This window comes from Dipodomys spectabilis, unplaced genomic scaffold (assembly GCF_019054845.1).
Source record: "Dipodomys spectabilis isolate Male_0828 unplaced genomic scaffold, ASM1905484v1 ptg000344l, whole genome shotgun sequence".
NCBI lineage: Eukaryota > Metazoa > Chordata > Mammalia > Rodentia > Heteromyidae > Dipodomys > Dipodomys spectabilis.
This window is the reverse complement of record NW_024871021.1, coordinates 1,383,367-1,411,076: the sequence shown is the minus strand read 5'-3', so window position 1 is coordinate 1,411,076 and position 27,710 is coordinate 1,383,367.

Here is a 27,710-nt window from a genome sequence, read left to right as displayed (position 1 = left end):
AAATGGTAGAGCACTGGCCTTGAGGAAAATTAGACATCAGGGACAGTATCCAAGCCTTGAGTTCAAGCGCCTCAACCAAAACGAAAAACAAAAAACCAAACAAGAAAGAAACATACACCTTCCTTGCTTGCAAGAGATGGTGAAGTAGTAGGGTTGCAAATAAAAACAACATTAAGATACTACCTCACCCCAGTTAGAATGGCAAAAATCAAGAACTCTAATAACAACAGATGCTGGAGGGGATGTGGACAGAAGGGAAACTTACTGCATTGTTGGTGGGAGTGTAAACTTGTTCAACCACTTTGGAAAATAGTATGGAGGCTCTTCAAAAGACACCACATAGAGCGCCCTTATAACCCAGCAATCCCACTTTTGGGCATTTACCCAAATGTTTACAAACAAGACCACACTAAAGCTACCAGCACAACTATGTTTATTGCAGCACTATTTACTATAGCTAAGATATGGAACCAACCCAGATGCCCCTCAGTAGATGAGTGGATCAAGAAAATGTGGTATATATACACAATGGAATTCTATGCCTCCATCAGAAAGAATGACATTGCCCCATTTGTTAGGAAATGGAAAGACTTGAAAAAAATTATATTAAGTGAAGTAAGCCAAGCCCAAAGATACTTAGGTACCATGGTTTCCTTTATTTGCAATATTTAGTATATATATGAGTCAAGCAGAAAAGGTTAGATAAGGTAATGTTAGGAAAATGAACCCTAAGGTATATATTTAAATGTTTTATTCTTTCATGCATTTGTTTCCAATGCATTTATAAGATTATTGCTTTGTTGCTTTGTATGTCCCTCCCCCACAGTACAACCCCTGCTTTCACTGTATTTAATTATGGTATAATTTGTGGAGGGGAAGGGGAAAAACAAGTCGTTTAAATAAGGATACAGGCTGACCCTTGCATCAATAAGAAGTACAAGTTGTCATATCAAACTTTACAACTTTGTGTGTGGGGGGGAGGTTTGGTTGGGGGGTGGAGGGAAGCTGGGAAAGGATGGGAAGGGGAAACAAAGGAGGAGGCTACAATGCTTGGTAAGAAATGTACTCCTTATCTTGCCCATGTAATTGTAACGCCTCTTTACAGTATTTTCACAATAAAAAAAGAAAGAAAAGAGCTGAAGAAAAAAAAAAAGTTGGGTGTAGCCGGGCTCTGCCAGTGGCTCACAACTGTCATCCAAGCTATTCAGGAGGCTGATATCTAAGGATCATGGTTCAAAGCCAGCGTGGGCAGGAAAGTGTGTGAGACTTTATCTCCAATGAACCACCAGAAAATTGGATGTGGTGCTGTGGCTCCAGTGGTAGAGCACACAACTTCATCTGAAGAGCTAAGGGCCTGCTGGCAAGCCCAAAGTTCAAACCCCATAACCTACAACCAAACAAAAGGTAGCTGAATTTTCTGCATAACAGTGTGTACAGTAGAAATGCCATGATGTGTTGTGAACCATTTCAGACATGTGAGAGGCTCTGAGGTTTGTCTGCAGTTGGTCAGAAGATGGTAGTGCCATCATCTCTGGGGTGGAATATTCAGGGTGCTCAGGGACTGCTGAGGGTTTGGGCTACCACTGTGTGTGTCTGTGTGTTTGTGTGTCTTGTGTCTGTGTGTGTCTGTGTCTGTGTGTTTGGATGTAGAAGACCTGGGCCTTGAACTCAGGGTCTACGTGAAGTTCCTATGCTTCTGTGCTCAAAGCTAGAGCTCTAACACTTGAGCTATTTGGTGGTTCATTTGAGATAAGAGCCTCACAGACATTTCTGTACTGGCTGGCTTTGACCTCAGCCTCCTGAGTAGCTAGGATGACAGGTGTGAGACACCAGTGCCATATTTGTGTGTGTGTGTGTGTGTGTGTGTGTGTGTCCCTCATCTTTCTCTGACCCCTTCCTGGGTGCCTGTCTGCCTCTTTCTGACCTCAGATGGTGCCCCTCCTCCACACCAACCTTGCCTTTAGCCTCCTATCAGGGTCTACAATGAGTGCTAAATTGCCAGAGACCTGAGTTCAAGCTTTTCTTTGGGGCCCAAGTCCAGCTGTCCAAATCTTTTGCTGCCTGCAGGGGATTCTGGGTCAGCTGGGCCATCTGCAATAAAGTCTTGCCTGTCTCTGGGTAGGGAACTCAGACATGGGATGTCCTGCCCTTTTCCTCAGCTAGACCTCTGGCTGCATGTCCCTCTCAGCAGGCCGGCAGTGAGTGGGGGAAAGGGGTTGCCGGTGGCTCTGGCCAACTCCAGCTTGATAGCGGACTGAAGGCTGCCCAAGCAAGGAGGATTCTGGGCTACATTGGAGGTGAGGCCAAGGTGGCTTGGAAGTGTCTGGTGGTGTCTAGGAAATGTCAACGTACTTTATCACAGGCAAGTCTATCTTCCAGCCCCAGCTGGGCCTCTCCAATCCTTCTAGAGAATTCTGGATGCCCAGAATACAGAGGCACAGACTTTAGATTCCAGGGCCAGGGAATTGGGGGAGGAGAGACTGGTATGGCCAATACCTGAATGTTCTGGGGCATTAGCCTTGACCTGGGTATGCCCCCCTTGTATACATTCACTTCTTAACCCAGACCTGGCCAGAAACAGGCCACTTCTGTGGATGTTGTAGAAGTGGCAGGAGTGGAAGTGAGATCTAGGATGACCAACATCTGGATTTATGGCCTGAGGGCGGGGTGCAGGGGTGGGGGGGTGGAGGGGAAGGTGCCTAGGCACTGAGCTTCCTTTGCTCAAATCTAACACTCTACCACTTGAACCACAGCTCACATTTCATCTTTTTTAGTAGTTTAGTGGAGATAAGAGTCTCATGAACTTTTCTGCCTGGGCTGGCTTCAAGCTGCCATCTTAAGAGCTCAGCCTCTTGAGTAGCTAGGATTGCTGGTATGAGTCACTGGCACCTGCTAAGGATGTTAGTGTGTGTGTGTTTACTAGGGCTTGAACTCAGAGCCTAGGTGGTATCCTTTAGCTTGTTTGCTCAAGGTTGGTGCTGTAGCACTTGTACTCCAGTAGCTCTGCTTCCCAGTATTTTGGTGATTCATTGGAGATAAGAGTCTGCCCACCCAGGCTAGCTTTGAATCTTGATTGATCCTCATGTGTCAGCCTTGAGTAGCTAGGATTATAGGCATGAGCCACTGGCATCCAGCTGCAAGGATGTCTCTTCATACTGTCTTCTGTTCTAACAGCTGTCTACTTGCCCTGGCCTAGATCTCTGATCTCCACATCAGCTCCCAAAAGCCCTTAACTGTGTGGAGAACATAAAGCTCAAACCTGTCAAGTATCCTATTTCTATGTCCTTAGGGGAGGGTATGTTTCCTCTGAAGCCTGGAGGAGTAGGCGGAGGGGGAGGAAGGTTAGCTGTAACTAGGTGCTAGGCTGGGAGAGAGGTACACTGTCTTAGCCAAGAAGGACAGTGTGGCCAGATGTTAAGAGCTCATGCTCTCATGTTCCTAGCTCCTCAGGAGGCTGAGATCTAAGGTTTGGCATTCAGAGGCAGCCTAGCTCTCTTTTCTTTTTTTTTTTTTCTGGTATCAGTGGGACTTTTTTTTTGTGAAAATACTGTACAGAGGGGTTACAATTACACGGGCAACATAATGAGTACATTTCTTATCACCAGCTCACTTTTCTAAAGTATATGAGACTCTCCTTTGCCAATAACCACCTGAAAGTTGGAAGAATAGCTGTGGCTCAAGTGGTAGAGTTGCTAGCCTTGAATGAAAAAAGTGAGGGACAGAGTCTGTGTCCTGAGTTCAAGCCCTAGCACCAAGATGAACCCATGCACCCACCCTCCTACCCCCTCCCCCCCCACACACAGGTAGGTGGTAATGATGAGCTGAGCTAGAACTGGAGGCAATCGAGAGGCACAGTCATAGTACACTCTCGACACATAAGTTATTTCTCCCCAACTCCTTCTTGGGCTGGCTGCTAGGTGTCCAGATGGGACATCTCAGCCAGAACATAAGGCACTTGTTGCACAGCCCAGGCAAAGCTGGCGGGGCTTCAGTTATTAAATGGCAGAGAAGGATGCTTTGTTCAAGCTGCTGGCTCAGACTTAGGACTCTCTGAGGACTTGCCTAGGTTGGGGGGATGGACATGGGCAACCTGCTGAATGCCCATCATCCATACATCATCCATCCATACACAGAGACATGGAGTTATTGCCTCCTTTTTTGTGGGGGGGGGATTAGGCAGGTCCAGGGTTGTACTATGAGCCTAGGCCCTGTCTCTGAACTCCTTTTGCTCAAGGATAGCACTCTGCCCTTGAGCCACAGTCCCACTCATATTTTTTTTTCCCTGTGATCTGTTAGAAAAAGAAGAGTGTTGTGGACTTTCCTGCCCCGGATAAATTCAAATTGGCATTCTCTACATCTCAGCCTCAGGAGGAGTTAGGGTTATAGGCAGGAGCCACTGACACCTGGCTTTCTTTTCTTCTTGTTGTTCTCTTTTTTAATCGTGACAATCTGAAATCTTCACGGTGTCATTCCAATGTTTTGCATTCGAAGTAACCTACCCAGGCCTGGAATTCGAATGCTATGACTATCACCCACAAATGGAGGGAGATCCTGATGAACTCATTCCTGTTCATGTGAATGCTAATTGAATGTTATAAAAGTAATAATTAAATTTGCAGTTAATTCATGATTCTATTTTAGAATGCCAAACAAAAATTATTGGACTTAAATCTTCATTCTAGCACCAAGGTATGATTAAGGATATTGACTAATTTTTAATTAATTCTTTAGTAAGTATTCAACCATGATACCTCATTAAATGGAGTCATAATTTAGTAACTAATAATTGGTTATAACATATATATAATTTAATAACATCTTCACATTCCCTCTTTGTAAGTGTGTGTAAATATATATATACATATAGGTGCAGGTATATATATATATATATATATAATATCAATCTACACATCTATTGAGCACTACTGTCGCTTGATCACAGTTCCTCAGAATTTCCTGGATGCTCAGTTTGCTGGAGGCTGGTGTGCTAAGACTGTACCCCATTTATGGATTGGGCAATGTAGGCTGAGTTGAAATTCCAGCATGGCCAAAAATTTATTTGTGGAGTAAGAAGCCAATTTGACACATTTTTTTCCTTCTCTGTGAAAGTCCTGGGTCTCAATACCATGTATAATCCATATGCAAATGTATCCTATGAGATATGATATAATAAAGGAAATGTTATATGTGTAACAATACTAAATAAATAAGGGTAATAAATGTCATATGCAGTAGAACCTATGTATGTAAATAGATCTCATATATATGAATATTATTTTTTCCCGTGCTGGGGCTTCAATTCAGGCCCTGGGAACTGGTCTGAATTTCTTTTTTCTTTTTTTCTTTTCTTTTTTTTTTGCCAGTCATGGTGCCTGAAATCTGGGGGTGGGCACTGTCCCTCAGCTCTTCAGTTCAAGGTGAGCGAGCGCTCTACCACTTGAGCTACAGTGCCACTTCCAGCTTTTTCTGCTTATGTGGTGCTGAGTTATTGAACCAGGGGCCTCATGCATGCAAGGCAAGCACTCTACCACTGAGCCACCTTCCCAGCCCCATGAATTTCTTGTATTTAAAGACAGTGAACTTTCCTCTTCACACATAGTGTCACAGTGTTACCCAGACCCTGACTTCAAATCCCAGGCCTGCTAGAAAAATGATGCAATTTCCTAGCCAGGGTCTTATTGTTATTATTACTTTTTTTATGGCCTAGCACAGGGCTTGAACTCAGGTCTTTGCATCTCTGCAACAGCTGATCACTGGATCCTACGACCCTACTTGAAATTTCGGAGCTGGAAAAAAAATAACAATAAAAAGGAGAAGGATAAAACTGAGAAGTTCAAGAAGGTGGTTTTACTTTTTTTTTTCCCTTTGTATTTTGACCATCCTGGGTCTAAATGACAAGCCCCAGAATGTGTACATGACATTGCATTGCTAATGTTTGGTGGGCTATTAGGGAAGCCATAGCTGAAACAAGCAACTTAGACCTGGAGGTCCAATCTTGGAACTGCCACTAATGAATGGTGGGAGGTTCTAAGAAATTCATCCTGATATACATCCGTACAAATAGAATGTTATAAAAGTAACATTTAAATTAGTAGTTAGTATATGATTATATTCTAAAATTATACACAACAATTACTCTACATTGATTAATTTTCTTTTTTTTTTTTTGGGTCCAGTCATAAAGCCTGAACTCTGGGCCTGGGCACTGTCCCTCAGCTCTTCAGCTCAAGGCTAGCACTCTACCACTTGAGCCACAACACGACTTCCGGCTTTTTTCTTTTTACTTATGTGGTGCTGAGGAATCGAACCCAGGACCTCAGGCCTGCAAGGCAAGCACTCTACCACTGAGCCATCTATCTCTATCTACCAACCTACAAATTTATCAGTTTATACACTTGTCACTCCTGGGGTTCAGTGTTAGAGTGCTCACTGGGTATGTACAAAGTCCTAGGTTCCATTCCTCACTACCACTTGCACAGAAAAATCCAGAAGTCATGGTGTTGCTCAAGCAGTCAAGTACTAGCTTTGAGCTTAAAAGATTAGGGACTGTGTCTAGACACTTACTTAAGATGCAGGACTGGCACCAAAACAAAACAATAGAATGTTCTGACTGCAAAGATATAAGAATAGGACTGCAAATACATCATTGTAGAGCAAGCTAGGAGTCTGGTGCTGTGAGTGCCATCTAACCTGACTTAGCCAGAGGTAAACAGCTGCAACCAAGCTACACAGAACCAGATGCTTCTGGCTCGCTCAGCCCTGACATTCAAGATACTGGGGGGCTGAGATCAGACACTGGTGGTTTTAAAATCCAGCCCTGACAGGAGGTCTGCAAAACTCTGAGCTGTGGCTCAAAGTGGTAGAGCTCTAGCCTTGAGCAAAAGATCTTAGGACAGTACCCCCAAACTTTCAGTGGAATCCCCGTGGCTGACTCACCGCCCCCCCCCCCCGACACACAACCCACCCCTCTAAATCATTTGATGTGAACTTTGTGTAGTTTGGTGACACTGATGAAAGCACCCTAATTCTAATGACAGCGTGTGGGATACAGCTATGTCATGAGTCTTATATGAGGAATGGTGTACTGACTGCATTCTTGCACCTGGTGCTTGTAAGAGCTCCACAGATTATTGTGCAGATGAGAACCTTGAGGCTCAGATATGTCCCCATGTCAGGGCCAAAATGATGTATGTACTGAACTCTAGTGAGTTCTCTCCTGCAGACAATTGTTTTGGTTTATTTTTCTCGGTCATGAACCTTGAACTCAGGGCCTAGCCACTGACCCTTCCCTGTTGGGCTCATGGCTAGCACCCTACCAAGGGGACCCAAGGTCACCCTTACAAAAGTGTTACAGTCTAGGCATCTGTGGCTGATATCTGTCATCCTGCCTACTTTGACACATTTTTTTTCCTTCTCTGTAAAAATCCTGGGTTTCAGTATGAAGTATAATCTATATTGAAATATATGCATGTGATAAGATGTAATGAATGAAATAAATGTTATATATGTAATAATACTAAATAAAATAAATAATGAATAAATAAGGGTAATAAATGTCATATGGAGTAAGCAAGCCTATGTAGTAAAAAGATCACATATATGAATATTAATTTTTCCAGTGCTGGTGCTTAAATTCAGGCCTGGAAAATGGTCTGAAATTCTTGTCTTCAACAACAGTAAGCTTCCTTTCCCCCACAGTGTCACAGAGTTACCCAGACCCTGAGTTCAAATCCCAGGCCTGCCAGAAAAATGGAGCAAATGGAGCAAAAATTGAGCAAGTCACGGCCTTGATTTATTTTGTCCAGACCTGAGGCTTGAACTCAGCTTGTGGCAATTCTGTCTCAACTTCGATCACCCTAGGCTGGGGTGCAGCCAATGGACCCACAGCCCATTCTGAGATCCTACGACCCAAGTTCAAATCTCGGGACTGATTTAAAAAAAAGGAGAAGGGCAGGGAAGGTGGCTCAGTAGTAGAGTGCTTGCCTTGCATGCATAAAGCCCTGGGCTCGATTCCTCAGCACCACATAAAGAGAAAAAAGCTGGAAGTGGTGCTATGGCTCAAGTGGTAGAACACTAGTCTTGAGCTGAATAGTTGAGGAACAGTGTCCAGACCCAGATTTCTGGCCCACAACCAACAAAAAAGAAAAAAAGAGAAAGGGGGAAAAAGAATAAAGATAAAACTGGGAAGGTCCAGAAAGCGGTTTTACTTTTTTTTTTCCTTTGCATTGTGACCATCCTGGGTCTAAACAAAAGGGCCCAGAAAGAGTATGTGACCTTACACTGCTGAAGTTTGGTGGGCTATCAGGCAAGCCATAGCCAAAACCAGCAACCTAGGCCCAGGGTTCAAAATCCGGGACCTCCACCTACGAATGGCGAGAGATCCTAAGAAACGCATTCTGACATACATCCATATGAATGGAATGTTGTAAAAGTAACAATTACATTAGTAGTTAGTATATGATTATATTTAAAAATTAAAAACAATAATCATAGTACATTGACTAATTTTCAATAAATATTTTATTATATTTTCAACAATGAGAAATGAAGGAATAATTTAATTATGGATAATTGATAGTAATATAGGATATGTAATTTAATAATATACAGATATCTTTCTTATTTTTTACATACATATATATCTGTGTGTGTGTGTATATATATATATATATATATAAGCTATCTATAAATCTATTTCTACACTTGTCACTCCTGGGGCTCAGTGGTAGTGTGCTTGCCTAGTATGTATAAAACCCCTGGTTCGTTTTCACACTATCACATGCACAGAAAAAGCCGGAAGTGGTGCTGTCACTCAAGCACCAAAGAAAAGTTAGAATGTTCTAACTGCAACTATACGAGGCCAGGACTTTAAATACTTCATGACAGAGAAAGCCGGGAATCTGAAGATGACGGCTGCCATCTATCCTGACAGCCAGAGGTTAACAGCTGCAAACCAACTCCATCGAACCAATTGCTGCTGGCTCACCCTAGCTGCTCAGGGGATGAGATCTGACACTGGTGGGTTGAAAACTCAGCCCTGGCAAGAAGTCTGTGAGACTCTGAGCTCTGGCACAAAGTGGTAGAGCTCTAGCCTTGAGGAAAAGATCTTAGGACAGTATCCACAACCCTATGAGTGCAACCCCTGAGACTGATGACCCTCCTCCCCCACCCCCCAACTAACCACTCCTCTAAACCATTAGATGTGAACTTGTTTGGTTCGTGACATGTTTCTGAAGGAATGGTGATACTGATGAAAATATCCTAATTCTAATGACAGTTTGTGGGATACAACTATATGAAGAGTCTTTTCTGGGGTGCTGGGTGCTGAGTCCTTCAGGGGGTTTATTCTTTCATCTGATCCTTGTTAGAGCTCCACAAGTAAGATGAATGTGCAGGTGAGAAACTTGAGGCACAGATATTTCCCAAGGCAGAGCCAAGTTTATGTATATACTGAACTCTATTGAGTTGTCTCCTGCAGCCAATTGTCTTGTTTAGTTTTCTCCATCATGAACCTTGAACTCAGAGCCTGGACACTGATTTTCCTCTTATGCTCATGGCTAACACTCTACTGTGCCAAGCCAAGGACTCCCTTGCAGCAAAGTGTCACGGCTTAGGTGTCTTTAGCAGAGGTCTATCATCCTGCCTGCTCAGGAAGCTGAGGATCTGGGTTCAAAACTATCCCACACACAAAAGGTCCCATAACATTATCATCTCCTATTCACCACTTAGAAACTTGAAGTGGAAGCTGGGTGCCAGTGACTCATGCCTGTCATCCTAGCTACTTACTCAGCAGGCTGAGAGCTCAGGATCAAGGTCCAAAGCCAGACTGAGCAGGAGATTGCTTGAGATGGTTATCTGCAATGAACCACCAGAAAACCTGAATGGGCTCTGTAGCTCAAAAGGTAGAGCTCTCCACTTAAGCTGAAGAGCTGAGTGACAGCACCCAGCCCAGACTTCAACTCCTCCCACTTACAAGAAAAGAAAGAAACCTAAAGTGCAGTGCTGGGAATGGGTCCTAGGGGTAGAGTGTTTTGCATGTTTGAAACCCTGGCTTTGAATCCTCAGTGGCACATTACTAGAAAAAAGCCTGTAGTGGCTCTGTGGCTCAAGTGGTAGAGTGCTATCCTTGTACAGGAGAAACTCAGGTACAGTGCTGAGGTCCTGAGTTCAAGCTCCAGGACTAGTATATGCACACAAAATACCCCCCCCCACCCACACACAGATACCAGAAGTGAAACCATGACATCAAAGGGTAAAGCAGTGGGAAGTAGGCCCTGAGAGGAGACTTGAGCTGGTACAGCTTCTTTCCAGGCTTTGCCTTTGTTTTAGAAGGTTTAGAAAAAACAAACAAACAAACAAACAAAAACTTTAAACAAGGTTAACTAGACCTTGACTCCAAGCAGCCCTGCTCCTGGAATGGAAAGAATGCCTCTAGAATGGAAAGAATGCCTCTAGGTCCCCCTCCCCAAGACTGACCCATAAAACAGATAGATTGTAATCTGGCTGTAACTACCGGACACCACCTGCTTATGGTGGTAAACCCTGCCTTTCACACATGCTTACAGTAAGCTCTGCTTATTGGCCACCTGTGTGTGGTCTGGTATGACCATGCAATCCTTTTGTATGGTATGATTTCATTGGTCACCTGTGCATGACCAGGCTCGACCTCATGGATTTTGCCTTTAAAAGCCAAAGAGTGGGGGCTGCTCAGGGTGGCAGTATCAGCTCCTTAGCCTGTGCTGCGGCCCTGGCCGGTCAGTGTAGGAACCTTCTCAATAAAGTTGCTTCTTTGTTACCAACTTTGCTGCGGTGGGCTCTGCAACTCCAGACAACTAGGTGGGTTTGCCTGCCTGAGTAGGGGTCTTCCTATTACACTTGAGCTTCTGTTCTGAGCTCATGGTCAGTACTCAGGCCCTGTGTTCAATCTGGAAACCTAGCCACCCAAGGCCCAACTAGGAGAGGTCAAAGGTTTCAAAACCTGATGAGCTCCACCAGCCCTACATAACAGGGAACATTGTGATTTTGCAAATGTGTTTAGATGTAGCAAACTTCCGTAAACCTGGGGAGGCACTGTTGCCAATAATGAATCATTGCATTAGGTTCAGCTCCCTAGTTGTTGTCTGCCAGAAGGAATCTTGAATTAATTGTAGCAGTTTGTTTCAACACTGGAACATAGGCTAACAAAGACAGGATAAGTGCAGGGAACTTGGCCTGCCCCGGGAGGTGGCACAAATGAAAGCTTCCTGTCAAAACAGAGCACTGGGGAGACATATATCTTGGGGTACAAAGAGGCCTTTTTCTCCTGGTCTTCAGGGCCTGCCCACACTCATCATCACTAGTTGGCCCAGATAGAGTCTTTTGTTACAGAACTGTACAGGAGTGAGACCTTTTGTCTGCCTGTTCCAACAATGAGGCAGACTTCCTCCAGCAGCCTGGGGTGTGGAGAACCCCTCAGGCTACACTAGGAACAGGGAGGGGAGCCCTGGAACATGCACTGTCTTGAAAGCACCCTCTGGGCTATGAAATCATTCTATTTAAAGCAAATTTCCTAGCTGGGTGCCTTTCTTCATAGTGACTCTGGATGTTCACCAATAGAAATACATTCACACATACACAGTCACATGGAGTTACTGGCTCTATTTATTTTTTTTGGTGCAGGTCCTGAGGCTTGAACTGTGAGCTTAGACATTTTCCCTGAGCTCCTTTTGCACAAGGAAGCACTTTATTGTGCCTTAAACCATGATACATCATTAAATGAAGGCATAATTTAATACTTAATAATTATTAGTAATATATTACATGTACTTTAATTATATATAAACATCTCACATTCTATAAATATATTCATATATTGAAATATACACTGGAATATACATATACATCTCTCACTCACTCTCTATACATATATATGTATTTGCAGCAATTTATGCATCTATCTATTTATATATTGGCCACTCCTGGAGGTTAAACTTAGGTCCTGGGAACTCCCTGGCAGTGAATTTGAGGCTGCTGTGCTTACATTGATCCCTTGATGAGTTGGGCATTCAAGGCCCTGAGTTCAAATCCTAGCAGTGCCAAAGACAATAGGTGGAGTAAGAAGCCCATGTTGACCTGTTCTGCTGTCTGTGAAAATATTGTTTCCTAGGTACAATATGTAATACCTATGCAAATACATATATATGATGGGCATTATAAATGTATATAAATATTATTTTGCCAGTCCTGGGGCTAGAATTCACGCCCAAGGAAATACTCTTGACTTTCTTTTATTCATGGAGGGTGAGCTTCCGCTTCATCCACAGCAAAATAGACTTACTCAGGCCCTGATTTCAAATCCCAGGTATGGCAGATAAAATGTCCCAAATTCCAAGCCAGGACCTTAACTTTTGGTGGGGGGGGCAGGCACGGGGCTTGAACTCAGGTCTTCACAACTCTACCTCAGCCTAGATTACCCTAGGCTGGGGTGCAGCTTTTAAACCCACAGATGCTCCAAGGATCCTAGGACCCAATTTCAACTCCCAGCACTGGCCAACAAACAAACAAACAAATCAAAATGGAAGAGGAAAAACCAGAAAGTTTTACACAACAGGTTTACCTTTGTTTCTTTTGCACAGTGACCATCCTGGGCCTCACTGACTTGGCTTAAAAATTGTACATGACTTTGCATGGCTGAGGCTGGTGGGCTGTCAGTGAAGCCTGAGGTTAACCCAGACACCTGCGCCCTGAGTTCAATCCTGGAACTCCCACATACACATAGCTGAAGATCCTAGGAAACTGGTTCCTATCTCTAGGGACACTAATAGAATGTTTGAAATGTGCTAATTGAATTACTAGTTAACTAGTCTTTCTGATATAAGATTGTATGCATTGTATATAGGTCATTGATTAATTTAATTAATATTTTGTTAAGTTTTCTACCGTGATTAATTAATGGAGGAATAATTTTAGAAAAAATAATTAGTAGCAATAGAATATATAAAAGTAAGATATAGACATCACTCTTTATATAGAATTATACACTAGAATCTCCATAAATGTCTATCTGTCTCTCTCTGTATATGTTTATAGATGCATACACATATGTAATTAAACACACACTGCATTTTACACATCTATGTGTTTATATCTTGGCCACTCCTAGGGCCAAATTTGACCACAAACTCCATTTGCATCAGACTGGTGTGCTAACATTGGCCCACTCCCCATTCATGAAGTGGGCTTTCTAGTCTCTGAGTTCAAATCACAGAACTGCCAAAAACTTAAGTAATCCTGGTGGAAGAAGCCAAATGTCCCATTTGTCTTCCTTATCGGTGAAAGTCCTGGGTCTCAGGAATGATGTATAGTACATTGGCAAATCTATGTCCTATGTAATAAGATGTAAAAAAGGTTATGTGTGTAATCATATTCACTAAAATACATAAGAAATAAATAAAACACAAAATAAAATAAATAACCACACTAACTGCAACATGCAGTGAACATGTGTATGTAAATATGAATCCTGTATTTAAAATGCATACAAATATTATTTTTGCAAGAGCTAGGACTTGAATTCAGGCCAAGGGAACAGGCCTGACTTGCTTGTCTATCAGCAAGGTGAGCTTCCCCTTCTCCCACAGTGCTGTAGATGTACCTGGGCCCTGAGTTCAAATCCCAGGACTGGCAGAAAAAAATGGCATGAATTGCAAGCCAAGCAGCCTCATAATTTTTAAAATATTTTAATGTGTTTATTTATTTATTTATTTTTAATTTCTCAAGCACAGAGCTTGAACTCAGGGCATGGCAACTCTGCCTCAGCTTTGATCACTCCAGGCTGGGGTGCAGCCACTGGACCTGAACTAGGCCCTGAGAGGAGACTCGAGCTGGGACAGCTTCTTTACAGGTTTTGTTTTTGTTTTAGGGATTATAGAAAAAAACAAAAACCTTGGCTCCAACCAGCCCAGTTCTTGGAATGAAAAGAATGCCTCTAGGTTCCCCCCCCCCCTTAACAACTCAACCCTCCTTCATTGTTCTGTTAAAGACTGACCAATTAAACAGGTAGCCAGTAATCTGGCTCATGCTGGCATGCTGGCTGGCATGCTGGAGACATCCCAAGTTTACTATAAACTCTACCTTTTTCACATGCTTATGTTAAACTCCACTAAACTCCTTTGTGTATGTTTACCTTAAGCTCCCCTTTACCATTGAATTCGAGAGTCATTTAAACCAAAAGTGATAGGCTGGTTTAAACAGCCATTATGTGACAAAGTGTAACCTCACTGGCCACCTGCGTGTGGTCTGGTATGACTTTGCAATCTTTTGGGTGTGTGAAAAATCTCATTGGTCGCCTATGTGACCAGGCTTCACCTTGTGATATTTGCCTTTAAAAACCTAAGCTCATGGGCCGCTAGGGGTCGCAGTATCAGCTCCCGAGGCTGTGCTGTGGCCCTGGCCAGTCAATGCAGGAACCTTCTCAATAAAGTTGCTTCTTTAATATCAACTTTGTTGCGGTGGGCTCTGTCACTCCGGACGACTAGGTGGGCTTGCCTGCCTGAGTAGGGGTCTTCCTACTACAGACCCACAGCCAAAACTGAGTTCCCGGGGCACAAATGCTGACAGGAATAATAAATACATAAAACAACACAGAAACAAAGAAGAAAAACCTGCAACTTGCAGATGGCTGCTGGTTTTACATTTGTTTTCTTTGCAAGGTGATCTTCCTGTGTCTGAATGACATGGCTGAAAAGTGTTAGAAACCTGGCATTGCTGAAGGCTGGAGGGCTACCAGGGAAGCCATAGGCCAACATGGCAACATAGGCCCTGGGTTCAAAGCTTGGTCCTGACCCCTACAAATGGCCGGAGATCCTAATAGTCTCATTCCTATTCATAGGAATACCGATGGAAGGTTATGAATGTCAAGGTTTAATTAGTTGTTCCTGAATGATGCTACTATAAAATTAGAGTGATTTTAGGAGGCCGATGGATTTTCATGAATGTTTTTGATACATTAAAAGAATACTATTAATTACATGTACTCAATAGTTTCGGGACAGTGGTTGATTTAATTAACAATTCATTAAGGATGAAAACAGTAATATAAATTACATGGAGGCATTCAAAATACCCAAATACTGGTAGGAATGTAGCCTATTTAACTGAATAATGTATAGACATCGCTGGCACTCTATAAAGATCTATGTTTATTTGTGTACTACCATCTGCATGTCAATTTGTTCTTATTTTGTCAACCTCTGGGGCTCGATCTCAGGTGCTGGAAACTGCTTGTCAGCTCAATATGCCCCAGGCTGGCGTACTGACACTCACCCATTCATGAATTGGGCCTTGTAGGTTGTGAGTTCAGATGCCAGCACTCACAAAAATTGATTCATAGAGTAAGAAACCCTTGGTTACACAGGTTTTCCTTTGCTGTGAAAATCCTGGATGTCAGGTGTGAAGTTCATACATAGGCAAATCTATCCTATATAATAAATGTAATAAATAGTCCATGTGTAAGAACAGTCAATAAAATAAATGGTAAAAAAATGAATAAAACAAAAAAATGAATAGCTATACTAAGCACAATATGGAGTCAATATATGTGGCTCGATCTCAGGGCCTGGGAACAACCTGGCAGCTGAATTGGCTAGAGGCTGCTGTGCTGGCAGCCACACGTAAATGAATTGAGTCTTCTAGGACCTGAATTTATATCCCAACACTGCCAAAAATGTAATCATGGAGTGGGAAGCCAAGCGTGACACATAATTTTCTTTTCTTTGAAAGTGTTCAGTGTCAGGTAGGATGTATAATTTGGATACAAATCAATATGCTATGTAAGTAGAATGTCACAAAGGTAAAAAAAGTCATAGGTAGAGAATTGTGACTACAATAAATGATAAACAGATTGAATTAGTAATGAATCATTCTAGGATAAAATTAGATGCGGTAATTATAGGATGTGGATTAAGTTTAATTAATGTTTTATTAAGTATTAACAGAATAAAAATTGCAGGGAGACATAAATACCTAATAATTGGTAGTAGCACATGATGCATAATTTAATAATATATAGACACCTACCTCATTCTATAAAATATTTAATAATATGTATGGATGTATGCACATATGTGATAAACAATAGGATATGAGTATTAATTAATGCTTTATTAATTGTTAGCTGGGACACATCATTAAATAGAGATATAATTTAATACCTAATAATTGGTTGTAATATTATCTATAATGTAATAATATCGACATCTCTCTTTTGTGTATATAATATTTATATACAACAATCTATCTATTTATACCTCCTTTACTCCTGGAGCTCAGTGATTGAGTGCTCCCCTAGTAAGCACAAAGCCCTGGGTTCGATTTCTCAGTGCCACATAAGCAGAAAACCTGGAAGTTCTGCTGTCTTTCAATCAATTGAGTGCTAGCCTTGAGCACAAATGCTTAGGGACAGTGTCTAAGCCCTTACTCAAGCCCTACCACTGCCACCAAAAAATGGTAGAATGTTCTAACTGCAATTATAGAAGGACAGGACTTCAAATACCACATCACAGAACAAGCTAGGAGTCTGGCACTGACAGTTGCCACCTAACCTGACTTAGGCAGATGTAAACAGCTGCAACCCAGCTCCACAGAACCAGATGCTGCTGGCTTGCCCCCATCCTCCGGGCTGTTTGGGAGCTTTAAAACCAAGCCCTGGTAGGAAGTATATGAGACTCCTGGAGATGTGGCTCTAAGTAGTAGAGCCTTAGCCTTGAGCAAATGTTATTAGAACAGTATCCCCATGCATTGAGTTCAAGCTCTATGGGTAGCCTGCCCCCTCAAAAAAAACACCCCACTAAACCATTAGATGTGAACTTGTGTGATTCATGAAACGTTCCTCAAAGAATGATGATACTGATGAAAACAACCTAATTCTAATGACAGCTTGTGGAATAGAGCTATGTGCTGAGTCCTTCATAGGGTGCTCTGTGCTGAGTCTGGCACAGGGTGCTGTGTGCTGAGTTCTTCACAGGGTGCCGTGTGCTGAGTCCTGCATTGGGTGCTGGGTGGTAAGTCTTCACAGGATGTTGTGTACTGAGTCCTTCAAAGAGTGCCATCTGCTGTGTCCTTCACAGAATGCACTCTTTCATATGGTCCTTGTAAGAGCTACACAACTGAGATGATTATGCAGACAAGAATATTGAGATGCAGATATGTCCCCATGGCAAAGACAAAATTATGTATTACTAAAGAGTGGGTGAGTTGTCTACTGCCGACAATTGTTTTGTTTTGTTTTTCTCAGTCATGAACCTTGAACTTGTGGCATAGGTACTGATCCTTACCTCTTGGGCACATGGCTAGCACTAAACTAGGTGGTGCCAAGGACCCCCTTGCAGTAGAATGCCACAGCCTAGGGGTCTATAGCTGAGGTCTGTCAGCCTGCCTTCTCAGGAAGCTGAGATCTGAGGATCTGGCTTCCAAACTATGCCAGACACAAAAGGTCCCATGAGAATATTATCTCCAATTCACCACTAAGAAACCTGAAGTGGAAGCTGGATGCTTGTCACTCATGCTTGTCATCCTAGCTCCTCAGGAGGATGAGATCTGAGGATCATGGTTCAAAGCTAACCTAGGCAGAAAAGTCCTCGAGACATTTAACTCCAATGAACCATGAGAAAGCCTGAAATGGTGCTTTGGGTCAAGTGGTAGAGCACAAGACTTGAGGCAGAGCACCCAGGCCCAGACTTCAACTGCTCCAACAAACAACAACAAAAAAGAAAGAAAATAACAAACCTGAAGAAGAGGGCTGGGAATGTGCCTAGGGGTAGAGTGCTTTGCATCTATGATACTCTGGATTTGATTTCTCAGGAACACATCACTAGAAAAAAGCATGAAGTGTCTCTGTGGCTCAAGTGGGAGAGGGCTATTCTTGTTCAAGAGAAATTAGGTACAGTGCTCAGGTCCTGAGTTCAAGCTCCAGGACTGCTGTATGTGTGCACGCTCGAACACCCACACCCACACACAGACCAGAAGTAAAAGCTGTGACACAAAATGATAAAGCACTGGGCTCCTGCACTGAGATCATGGTCAGCACCCAGGTCCTGTGTTCAACCCCAAAACTTTGCCATCCAGGGCTCAACTAGGAGAGGTCAAAGGTTTCAAAACCTAATGTGCTTCAGCAGTCCTAGATGACAGGAAGCATGGTGAGATAAGACATGTGCTTGGATTTCCAAAGCTTCCGGAATCCTAGCAGAGGCATCATAGGCCCATCATCACCCTCAATGAAACATTTCTTGAGGTTAAGTGCCCTAGTTGTCTGCCAGAAGGACTCCTGAATTATATTGAGCACTGTATCTAAGCACCAGAATATAGTCTTACAAAGGCAGGATTAATGCTGAGAACTTGGCCTGCCACAGGAGGTGGCACAAATGAAGGCTTCCTGTTAAAACAGAGCACTGGGCAGAGAGATAGCTTGGGCTACAAAGAGGACTTTTTGTTCTGACCTTCAGAACCCATCCACACTCATCCATACTAATTGACCCATATGGAATTGTTTGTTACACAGCTGTACAGGAATGAGGCCTTTTGTCTGCCTGTACAGACAGTGAGAGAGACTTCTTCCAGCAGGCCTGGGAGGCAGAGAAACCCTCAGGCTGCACTGGGAACTGTGAGGAGAGCCCAGGGAAATACACTGGCATGAAAGCAGTCTCTGTGTTATGAAATCATTGTATTGAAAACAAATTTTCTAGTTTGGTGCCTTTCATCATAGCTACTCTAGAGTTTCACCTATAGGAATACATACACACATACACAAATACATGGAAGCAGGTCCTGGGGTTGAACTATGAGCATAGGCCTTGTCCCTGAGTTACATTTGCTCAAGAGTAGTGCATTAACCTTGAGCCACAGCCCCACTTCTGGGTTTTCTGTGATCTCTTAGAAATAACAGTGTCATGGACTTTCCTATGCTGGCTGGATTCAAACTCAGATTCTCTACATCTCAGCCTCCTGAGGAGCTGGGATTACAGTCAGCAGCCACTGGTACCTGCCTTTCTTTTCTTCTTCATTTTTTAATCTGGACAATCTGACTACTTAACAGCATCATTCCAATGCCTTGAATTTATAAGTAAACTACTCAATGTTCTTTATAGGTGCTTTCTCTTAGAAGGATTTTCTCTCCTCCTCTTCTCCTCTGGTCACAGGTTTGAAGCCAAAAGTGAGAAATGAGTGTCAAATGATTTTGGCAGCAAATGTCCACAGGACATGCCAGTTCAGTCACTTAGCATTGAGCTGCAGTGAATTTGCTGTCTCAGCACGAGATGACCAAAAGCTGGAGCGATCCTCATGCTGTCTGCCTATAAAATAATCTAATAATTTTGAGTGTTTTGTGTCTCCAACCTGAAGTATCTAGAACATACTAGAAGCATCTTCATGTTTCCTTTTTTCTCTAGTACCTCTCGAGATTTAGACTAAGGGTTTGTGTGGAGCAGATCCTCTGCGAATCCCTGAGGAAAGCCACTTAAAGTCTCCTCAGGAGATCTCTGTTCAAAGACAGCCTGAGCAGGAAAGTCTGCGAGACTCTTATTTCCAATAAACCACCAGAAAACCAGAAGTGAATCAGTGGCCCAGAGGATAGAGCTCCAGCTTTGAGAAAGAAAGCTGAGCAGGAGATACAAGCCAGACCAGCCAGGTAAGCCTGGCAGGTCCGTATGTCCATTTAGGGACCAGATGTCTGGAAGTTGAGCTGAGGCAGTGGTAGAGTCTCAGCCTTGAGCAAAACAGCTGAGGAACACATAGGGCCCTGAGTTTAAGCCCTGATATGGACACCAAAGAAATTCAAAAAGAGAAGGCCAAGTTTATGTATCAGTGTCCTACTTACTTATGTGTGTATATTACCTCCCTGAGTGCAAACAGATTGTATGTAATGCTTCTCCTTTTATGTACAGATTTATTTTTCAGATAGGCTTGCTGCACATACTGCATCGTTCTCTTCTTTTCAGACCCATGGCTTTTCTCTACCAGAGTTCCAGGCCTGTGTCCTTATATGATGTAAACTTAATATCTCAGCTGCCTTTATTTACATATTATTATGAGGCCAACACAGGAACAGTCACAAATCAGGCAGAGGAAGAGAAGATCAGGGTTTTTGAAATAATGGGTATTCAGAAAATTAAACTTGGGGGATGTAAAATGGTAGCATACTTATGTAGAAACTACCATTATGAAAAAGATGAGAGGGCTGGGAATGTGGATTAGTGAGACAGTGCTTTTCCTGCCATGCAAGAAGCCCTACAGAGGGTTTGATCCCTCCTCTGTAGCACATGCACAGAAAAAGCCAGAATTGGTGCTGTGGCTCAAGTAGTAGAGTGCTAGAGACAGTGCCCAAGCCTTGAGTTCAACTCAAATACAAGTAACTTCTCATCACCAAGGGAAACCCAGGAAGTTTTTGAACAGCTGCCCTTTCAGAAGTGGACGTCAGAGTGTCATAGACTTTCCTGCCCTGGCTGGCATCACCCTGTGAACCTCAGACCTCAGCCCCCTGAACAAGGGTGATAGGCCTTAGCTACTGGTGCTCTGCTAGGTCAGAACTGTAATGACATTGACAATACAAGTCAACTACTTATCACAAAGGGCTTGGGGAGCATATTAAGCCTTTCAACAATGGACCTTTCAGAACTCTGTAGGACACAAGGTTATAATACTAGAGTCTGAGAGGCTGGGCATATGGATCTGCTAAACTTGAACCTTGAGCTCTGACTCCAATTCTGGTGTACATCAGCGTCAGCGATCATTTTCTAGAGAATGTTCTCCTAATTAGCAAATAGGAAAAGTACTTTGAATAACCCTCATGTTTTTCCCATTTTGTGTCTCCAACTCAAGCCTGGGCCCTGTTCCTACGCCCATCATCTCAAGGCGAACACTCTACCACTTGAGCCACAGCACCACATGGAGTCTTTTGCTGTATCATTGGTGATAAGAGTCTAACAGGCTTTCCTTGTCTAGGCTGTCTTTGAACTGTGGTCTTCAGATCTCAGCCTCCTGAGAAGATAGGTTTCCAGGTGTGAGCCACTGGCATCTGGCCTATTGTTTTTGCCAGTGCTGGGGCTTGAACTTAGGGCCTGGGTACTGTCTCTGTGCTTCTTTTTCTGAAGGCTAGTGTTCTACCACTTGAGCACACCACAGCTTCTGGCTTTTTCTGAGTATGTGGCACTGAGGATTCAAACCCTGGCATTCATGCATGCTGAGCGAGCTCTGTACCACTAAGCCACATTCCCAGTCTCACCCTTACAATATTATCCCTCAACTTGCCTATCCTCAAGGAAAGGCTTCTGAGTATAAATCATCTAAAGAAATCCCTATAGGAAGGTGTTAAAGATAAACAAGTCAAAGCTCATATTTGGGAGAGACTCTAAACATGTAAAGACTGTGACAAATGCCTCCATTTAATTATGTATCATGTTTCAACAGTTAATAAAGTATTAATGAAAAATGAGTCAATGTCCTAAATTATTGTGTATAATTCTATAATAGATATGCAAAATGTAATAAATATTATGTGTATAATAATACAAATCAATAAAAATAAGTAAATGAATAAAATATAGAAATACAGAAATACAAAATCAATAATAAAAAAACATAGCTTGTGTTAAACATATACATATAATACGTAACATATATTACACATGTACATAAATATTATTTTCCATTATATGGACTTAATTCAGCCACTGGGAACTCTAACCTGAATTTCTTTTCCTCAAGGACAGTGAGCTTCCCCTTCACCTATGATGCAAAAGAGTTACCTGGATGGTGAGATCTAATCCCAGCAGTGGCAGAAATACAAGCCCCAGTTCCAAGACAGTGACTTAATTATTTTTAATGGAAGCATTTATGTTTATTCAGTTCCATACTGAACATTTTAAAAACAGCAGTGTATAATTTTGTATATCTATTCAGACATCCTTCCCTTACCTGCAAAGTGCTTCTCCGAGCTCTAAATTGTTTCCTTTTTTGTGCATTTTTTTGTTGTAAAAATGTTGTATAGAGGGGTTACAGTTACATGAGCAAAGTAATGAGTACATTTACTATTGAGCATTGCTGCCTCCTTTGTTTTCCCCTTGCCATCCCTTCCCTTCCACCTCCACAGTTATGCCCCCACCCCAAGCTGAGGTCAGTGACTTAATTTCTGTTTTTTATTTTTGGCTTGGCATAGGATTTGAACTCAAGTAGTAGAAACTCTGCAGCTTCCCTCACATTGCTACAGATTTACCAAGATCCTGAGTTCAAATCCCAGGTTAGGAAAGAAAACTGGCAGAAATTCCAAACCAGGGGGATTTTTTTCAATTTAGTTAAATAAATAATTTATTTATTTATTTATTTATTTATTTTTGCCAACCATGGAGATTGAACTCAGGTCGTGGCAACTCTACCTCAGCTTCAATTGCCTTAGACTGGGCTGCAGCCTCTCACCCATAGTCGATCCTGGGATCCTAGGCCCAGAGCTTGCAGGAAGAAAAAAGTGGGACACCACAAAAAGTGGCGAGCTGCAGGGGACTGGAGGTTTTACGTTATTTTTTTCTTTGCAGGGTGACCATCCTGATTCTGAATGACATGGCTGCAAAGTGGACCTGAACTGCTATACTGCTATTCCTGAAGGCTGGTGGGCCACCAGGGAAGCCATAGGCCAACCTGTCAACATAGGCCCTGGATTAAAAATCTAAGTCCTGACACCTACCAATGGCAGGGCATCACAAGAGACTCGTTCCTATGCATAGGAATACTGATTGAAAGAGTCCTTCATGCATCAGTCGAGTCTAAAAGTGGATGTAATAATCCTAGGATGCTGATTGATTTTAATTGATAGTTTATTAAAGATGGAAAGAATAATATTACTTCAAAGACAATATAATAAATACCTAAGAGTTGGTAGGAATGTAGTAGGCGTCATTCAGTCAGATAGATGGCTCTGGCACTCTTTACCAATATGTATTAATTGTTTAACACCATCTGCCAATCTATGTATCATTGTTTTGGCCAAACCTGGGGCTCCATCTCAGTGCCTGGGAACCACCTCACAGCTTCATTGGCTAGAGGCTGCCGTGCTCACCCTTACCCATTCATGAATTGGGCCTGCTAGACCCCAAGTTCGGATCCCAGCACTGCCAAAAATTTAATCTTGGAGTAAGAAGCCGAGTGTGACACATGTTTTCCTTTTCTGAGAGAGTCCTGGGTTTTAGGCATGATAGTGAACAAATCTACAAATCTAGATGCTATGTGATAGGAAGTAAACAATGTAATAAACGGGATAGGGGTCAAAAGAGTCAATAAAATAAATGGTAAATAAATGAATAAAACAAGAAATGAAATGAATAACCATACCAAACATGATATTGTCTGACTATATGGAAGTATAAATCCTGTCTTTAAAATGTAAATAAAATGTATACAAGGAGTATGTTTTGCAGGACTGAGGCTTGAATTCAGGCCTAGGGAACAGGACTGACTTTTTTGGCTTCAAATATGATGTGCTTTCCTCTAGCTTGACAGTGCTACTATTTACCCAGATCTTGAGTTCAAATCCCAGGCCTGGCAGAAAAAATGGCATGAATTGCAAAACAGGGAGATAAATAATTGTTTTTTTAATTTCTAAATTGTTTTAATTTTTTAATTGTTGTAATTTTTTTAATTTAATTTTTTTGTTTGTTTTTGGCAATGCACATGGCTTGAACTCAGATCGTGACAGCTCTGTCTCAGCTTCCATCACACTAGCCTGGGTTGCAGCCTCCAGAACCAAAGCTGATCCTGGAATCTTAAGACCCGATGTCTGACAGGAAAACAAAATGAAAATGACACTAAAACAAGCAGCAAGCCACAAATGGTAGGCAGTTTCTTGGCTTTGATTCCTTGCATGGTGACCATCCTAGGTCTGAATGACATGGATGCCATGCACAGGTGACCTGTCATTGCTGAAGACTGGTAGACTGTCAGGAAAGTCATAGACCAACCCCACAACACAGTCCCTGAGTTCAAATCCTGGTCCTGACACCTACCATTGGCAGGAGATCCCAAGAGACTCCTGCTTGTGCATAGAAATTCCGATGGAATGGTATCCAACTCATGATTGAATAGTTCGTGCAGCGGTCTAGACTCAAATTAGATGCAATAATCCTAGGAAGCTGATTGAACTTAATGAATGGTTAATTAGGCATGAAAAGAATAATATTCCTTCAATGGAGGCATAATAATTACCTAAGACTTGGTAGTAACGTAGCAGATGTCATTGAATACTAGATACACGGCTCTGGCACTCTGTACTAATATGTATTTATTGGTGTACTACCACCTGCCTATCCATGTAGGGCTATTTTGGCCACGCCTGGGCCTTGATCTCAAAGCCTGCCAAAAATTTCCTCCTGGAGTAAGAAGCCAAGTGTGCCACCTGTTTTCCTTTTCTGTGAGAGTGTGGGTGTCAGGCATGATGGAGAACAAGTCTACAAATCTAAATGCTATGTGATAGGGTGTAAATAATGTAATACATGGTTAGGTGTCATCACAATCAATAAAATAAACTGTAAATAAATGAATGAAACAAAAAGTACAATGAATAACCACACCAAACATGATATAGACTGAGCACCTGTCTGGAAGTTCAATCCTATCTTTCAAATACATGTAAGGACTATGTTTTCCAGGGTTGGGGCCTGAATTCAGGCCTGGGGAAGAGGCCTGACTTTCTGATCTTCAAGCATAGAGAGCTTCCCCTTCCCCCAGAGTGCAACAGAGTTACCCAGACCCCAAGTTCAAATCCCAGGCCTTGCATACAAAAAATAGCACACATTCCAAGCCATTGAGCTTCATTAGCTTTTTTCATATTTTTTAAAGTTCACTTTAAAGTTCACCTTTATTTCATACATTTTGATTTTATAACATGAGAGTTTTTCAAAAAGGGGTTTAAACACTTATATTTCAGCATAGCACATTGATGTTTCCCTTTTGACCATTTGCCATGAAGAGTGAGAATGAAAATGAGTACATCATTCCTCCCTAGAGGGACAGTTGATGTTATTTCTATTTAGAGTTATTTCTATAACTATGAACTCTCTGCAATTGCATCGTGTGAGGTTTCCTCAGTGCCTACCACAAAATACACTAGTTGAGTTCTCATACCACAAAAGGTTGGGTTTCTGAATAAAAACTCACTTCTGTGAGGACAGTAGGTACTTGTAAGCATTATGGGAATAAAGTGAATTGTAAAATGAAAAACAAAAAAATTGGGACTGGGATGTAGCTCAGTAGTGGAGTACTTGCCTAAAGAGCATAAGACCCTGGAAGAAAAGGAAGGCAAGTTTCCTCAAGCTCAAAAGGTTAGAATTTTATGATCTGTATGAACAAACTTCTTTCTTCTTTTTTTTTTGTCAGTGGTGGGCATGAACTCTGAGCTTGGCTGACCACCTTCAGCTCTTCAACTCATGGCAAGTGCTCTGCCGCTTGAGCCACAGTGCCGTTTTCGGTTTATTGGAGATAAGGGTCTCACGGACTTTCCTGCCCAGGTTGGCTTTGAACCACCATCCTCATATCTCAGCCTCCTAAGTAGCTAGGATTATAGCCATGAGCCACTGTTGCCTGGTGCATGAACAAACTTCTTAAAGATTGATTCTGAGGAAAGAAACTTGGAATACACTTTTAATAGAAATAATTTATAGTGGCATGGGTAAGGCACTAATTCAGAAGTATTTATTCATTGGCTGCTTTCTTAGTTTATTTAAAGATATATATGTATATACATACATTTTAATATATATACATATATATTATTAAAACATAGCTTTGAAGTGTACCTAAAAGCATATGTGCTCATGTAAAGTTATATAACTGCACAAGCTTGATTTTTTATTTTCAGTTTGTTGGTACCATAAATTAGGTGGGATGTGTGTACTGTTGTTTTGTTCTCTGTTTTTGGAGGATTTCTCTCTGCTTTCTTCCCCTACTCCCCTCTCTCTGCACTTGAATTGAGCTTGCTCTTTCTTGGCTTGATTGTTCATAGCTGATTTTCTACCAATTCAGCCATACCTGTAGCCTGGCTTTTTGCCAGTTAATTGGAGATGTCATCTCTCAGGCTTTTCTGCCTGACTTGGCTTTGAAACTTCATCTTCCAGTTCTCACCTCTTGAGTAGCTGGGATTATAGATGTGAGCCACTGGGGTGTCTAGGGATGAATTTGACTTTGGTTGATGGATTCTTTCTGTTTTTCTAAGCGTGGGATCATCTACTATAGAATTTCTGTGAATGTCCTGGGTCTGAAGTAAGATATATAATACATATGCTAATCTGTATAGTTCCCATAAGATGTAATCAATTTAATACATGTTATAAGTGTAATAATAGCCAACATAAATAATGAATGAATGCATAGTGCAAAAAATAAAATAAATACATAGTAAAATAATATGCGGTAAACATAAGTATGTAGATACTAATCATTACTTTAACAGGACTGGGGATTGAATTCAGGCCTAGGGAACAGGCCTGAATTGCTTGTCTTCAAAGATGGTGAGTTTCCCCATCCCCCACGGGGCATTAGATTTACCCAGACTCTGAGTTCAAATCCCAGGCCTTACAGGAAAAAAAAAGGTATGAATGCCAAGCTGGTGAGCTTCATTAGTATTTTTACAATTTTTTTTTCGTGGGGCTTGAGCTCTGGCCTTGGGTGCTGACCCAGGGCTCTTCAGCTCAAAGAGAGTGCACTACCGCTTGAGACACAGCACCACTTCTGTTTTTCTAGTGCTTTATTGGAGATAAGAATCTCATGGGTTTTACAGCCTGGGTTGGATTTGAACCACAATCCTCAGCCTCACGAGTAGCTAGAATTACAGGTGTGAGACACTGGCCCCTGGCTATTTTTAATATTTTAAAATTTTATTGATTGATTGATTGCCAATCACGGGGCTTGAACTGAGGTTGTGGCATCACTGCCTGAGATTCCATCACCCTAGGCTGGGAAGATGCAGCTTCTGGACCCACAGCGGATCATGGGATTTTACGCCTCGGGGGCTGACAGGAAAACAAAATGAAAATAGCACCGACAAAAACGGCAATCTGTGGATGGTTGGTGGTTTCTTGGTTTTCCTTCCTTGCATGGTGACCATCCTGGTTCCAAATGACACGGCTGCAACCTGTAGGTTACCTGGCACTGCTGAAGGCTGGCAGGCTGGCAGCGAAGCCATAGGCCAAGCTGGACACCTAGGTCGTGAGTTTGTTCCAGGTCACGCCACTTACAAAGGGCTGGGGAGCCTAAGAAACTATTGCCTATCCATAGGAGCACCAGAGGAATGTGAACAATGTCATGGTTGGATGAGTAGTTCATCAATCAGTCTAGCAGAATATTAGACCCAATAATAACAGGACATGGACTGATTTTAATTCATAGTTTATTATGCACTAAAAGAATACTATTGATTAAATGGAGTCCTCACTAAAGACCTGAGAATCCGTAGGAGCGTAGTATGTGTCATTGAACACTAAATAGACATTTCTGGCCATATGTAAAAATCTAAATTTGTATTTATTTGTATACCATTATCTGCATAGAATATTTTTGCTATTTTGGCCAAACCTGGAACTTGATCCCAGGTCTTGAGATCCACTTGGAACCTGCATGGGCTAGATGCTGTTGTGCTGACACTCACCCCTTCATGAATTGGGCCTCCTAGTCCCTCAGTCAAGGTCCCATCATTGCCA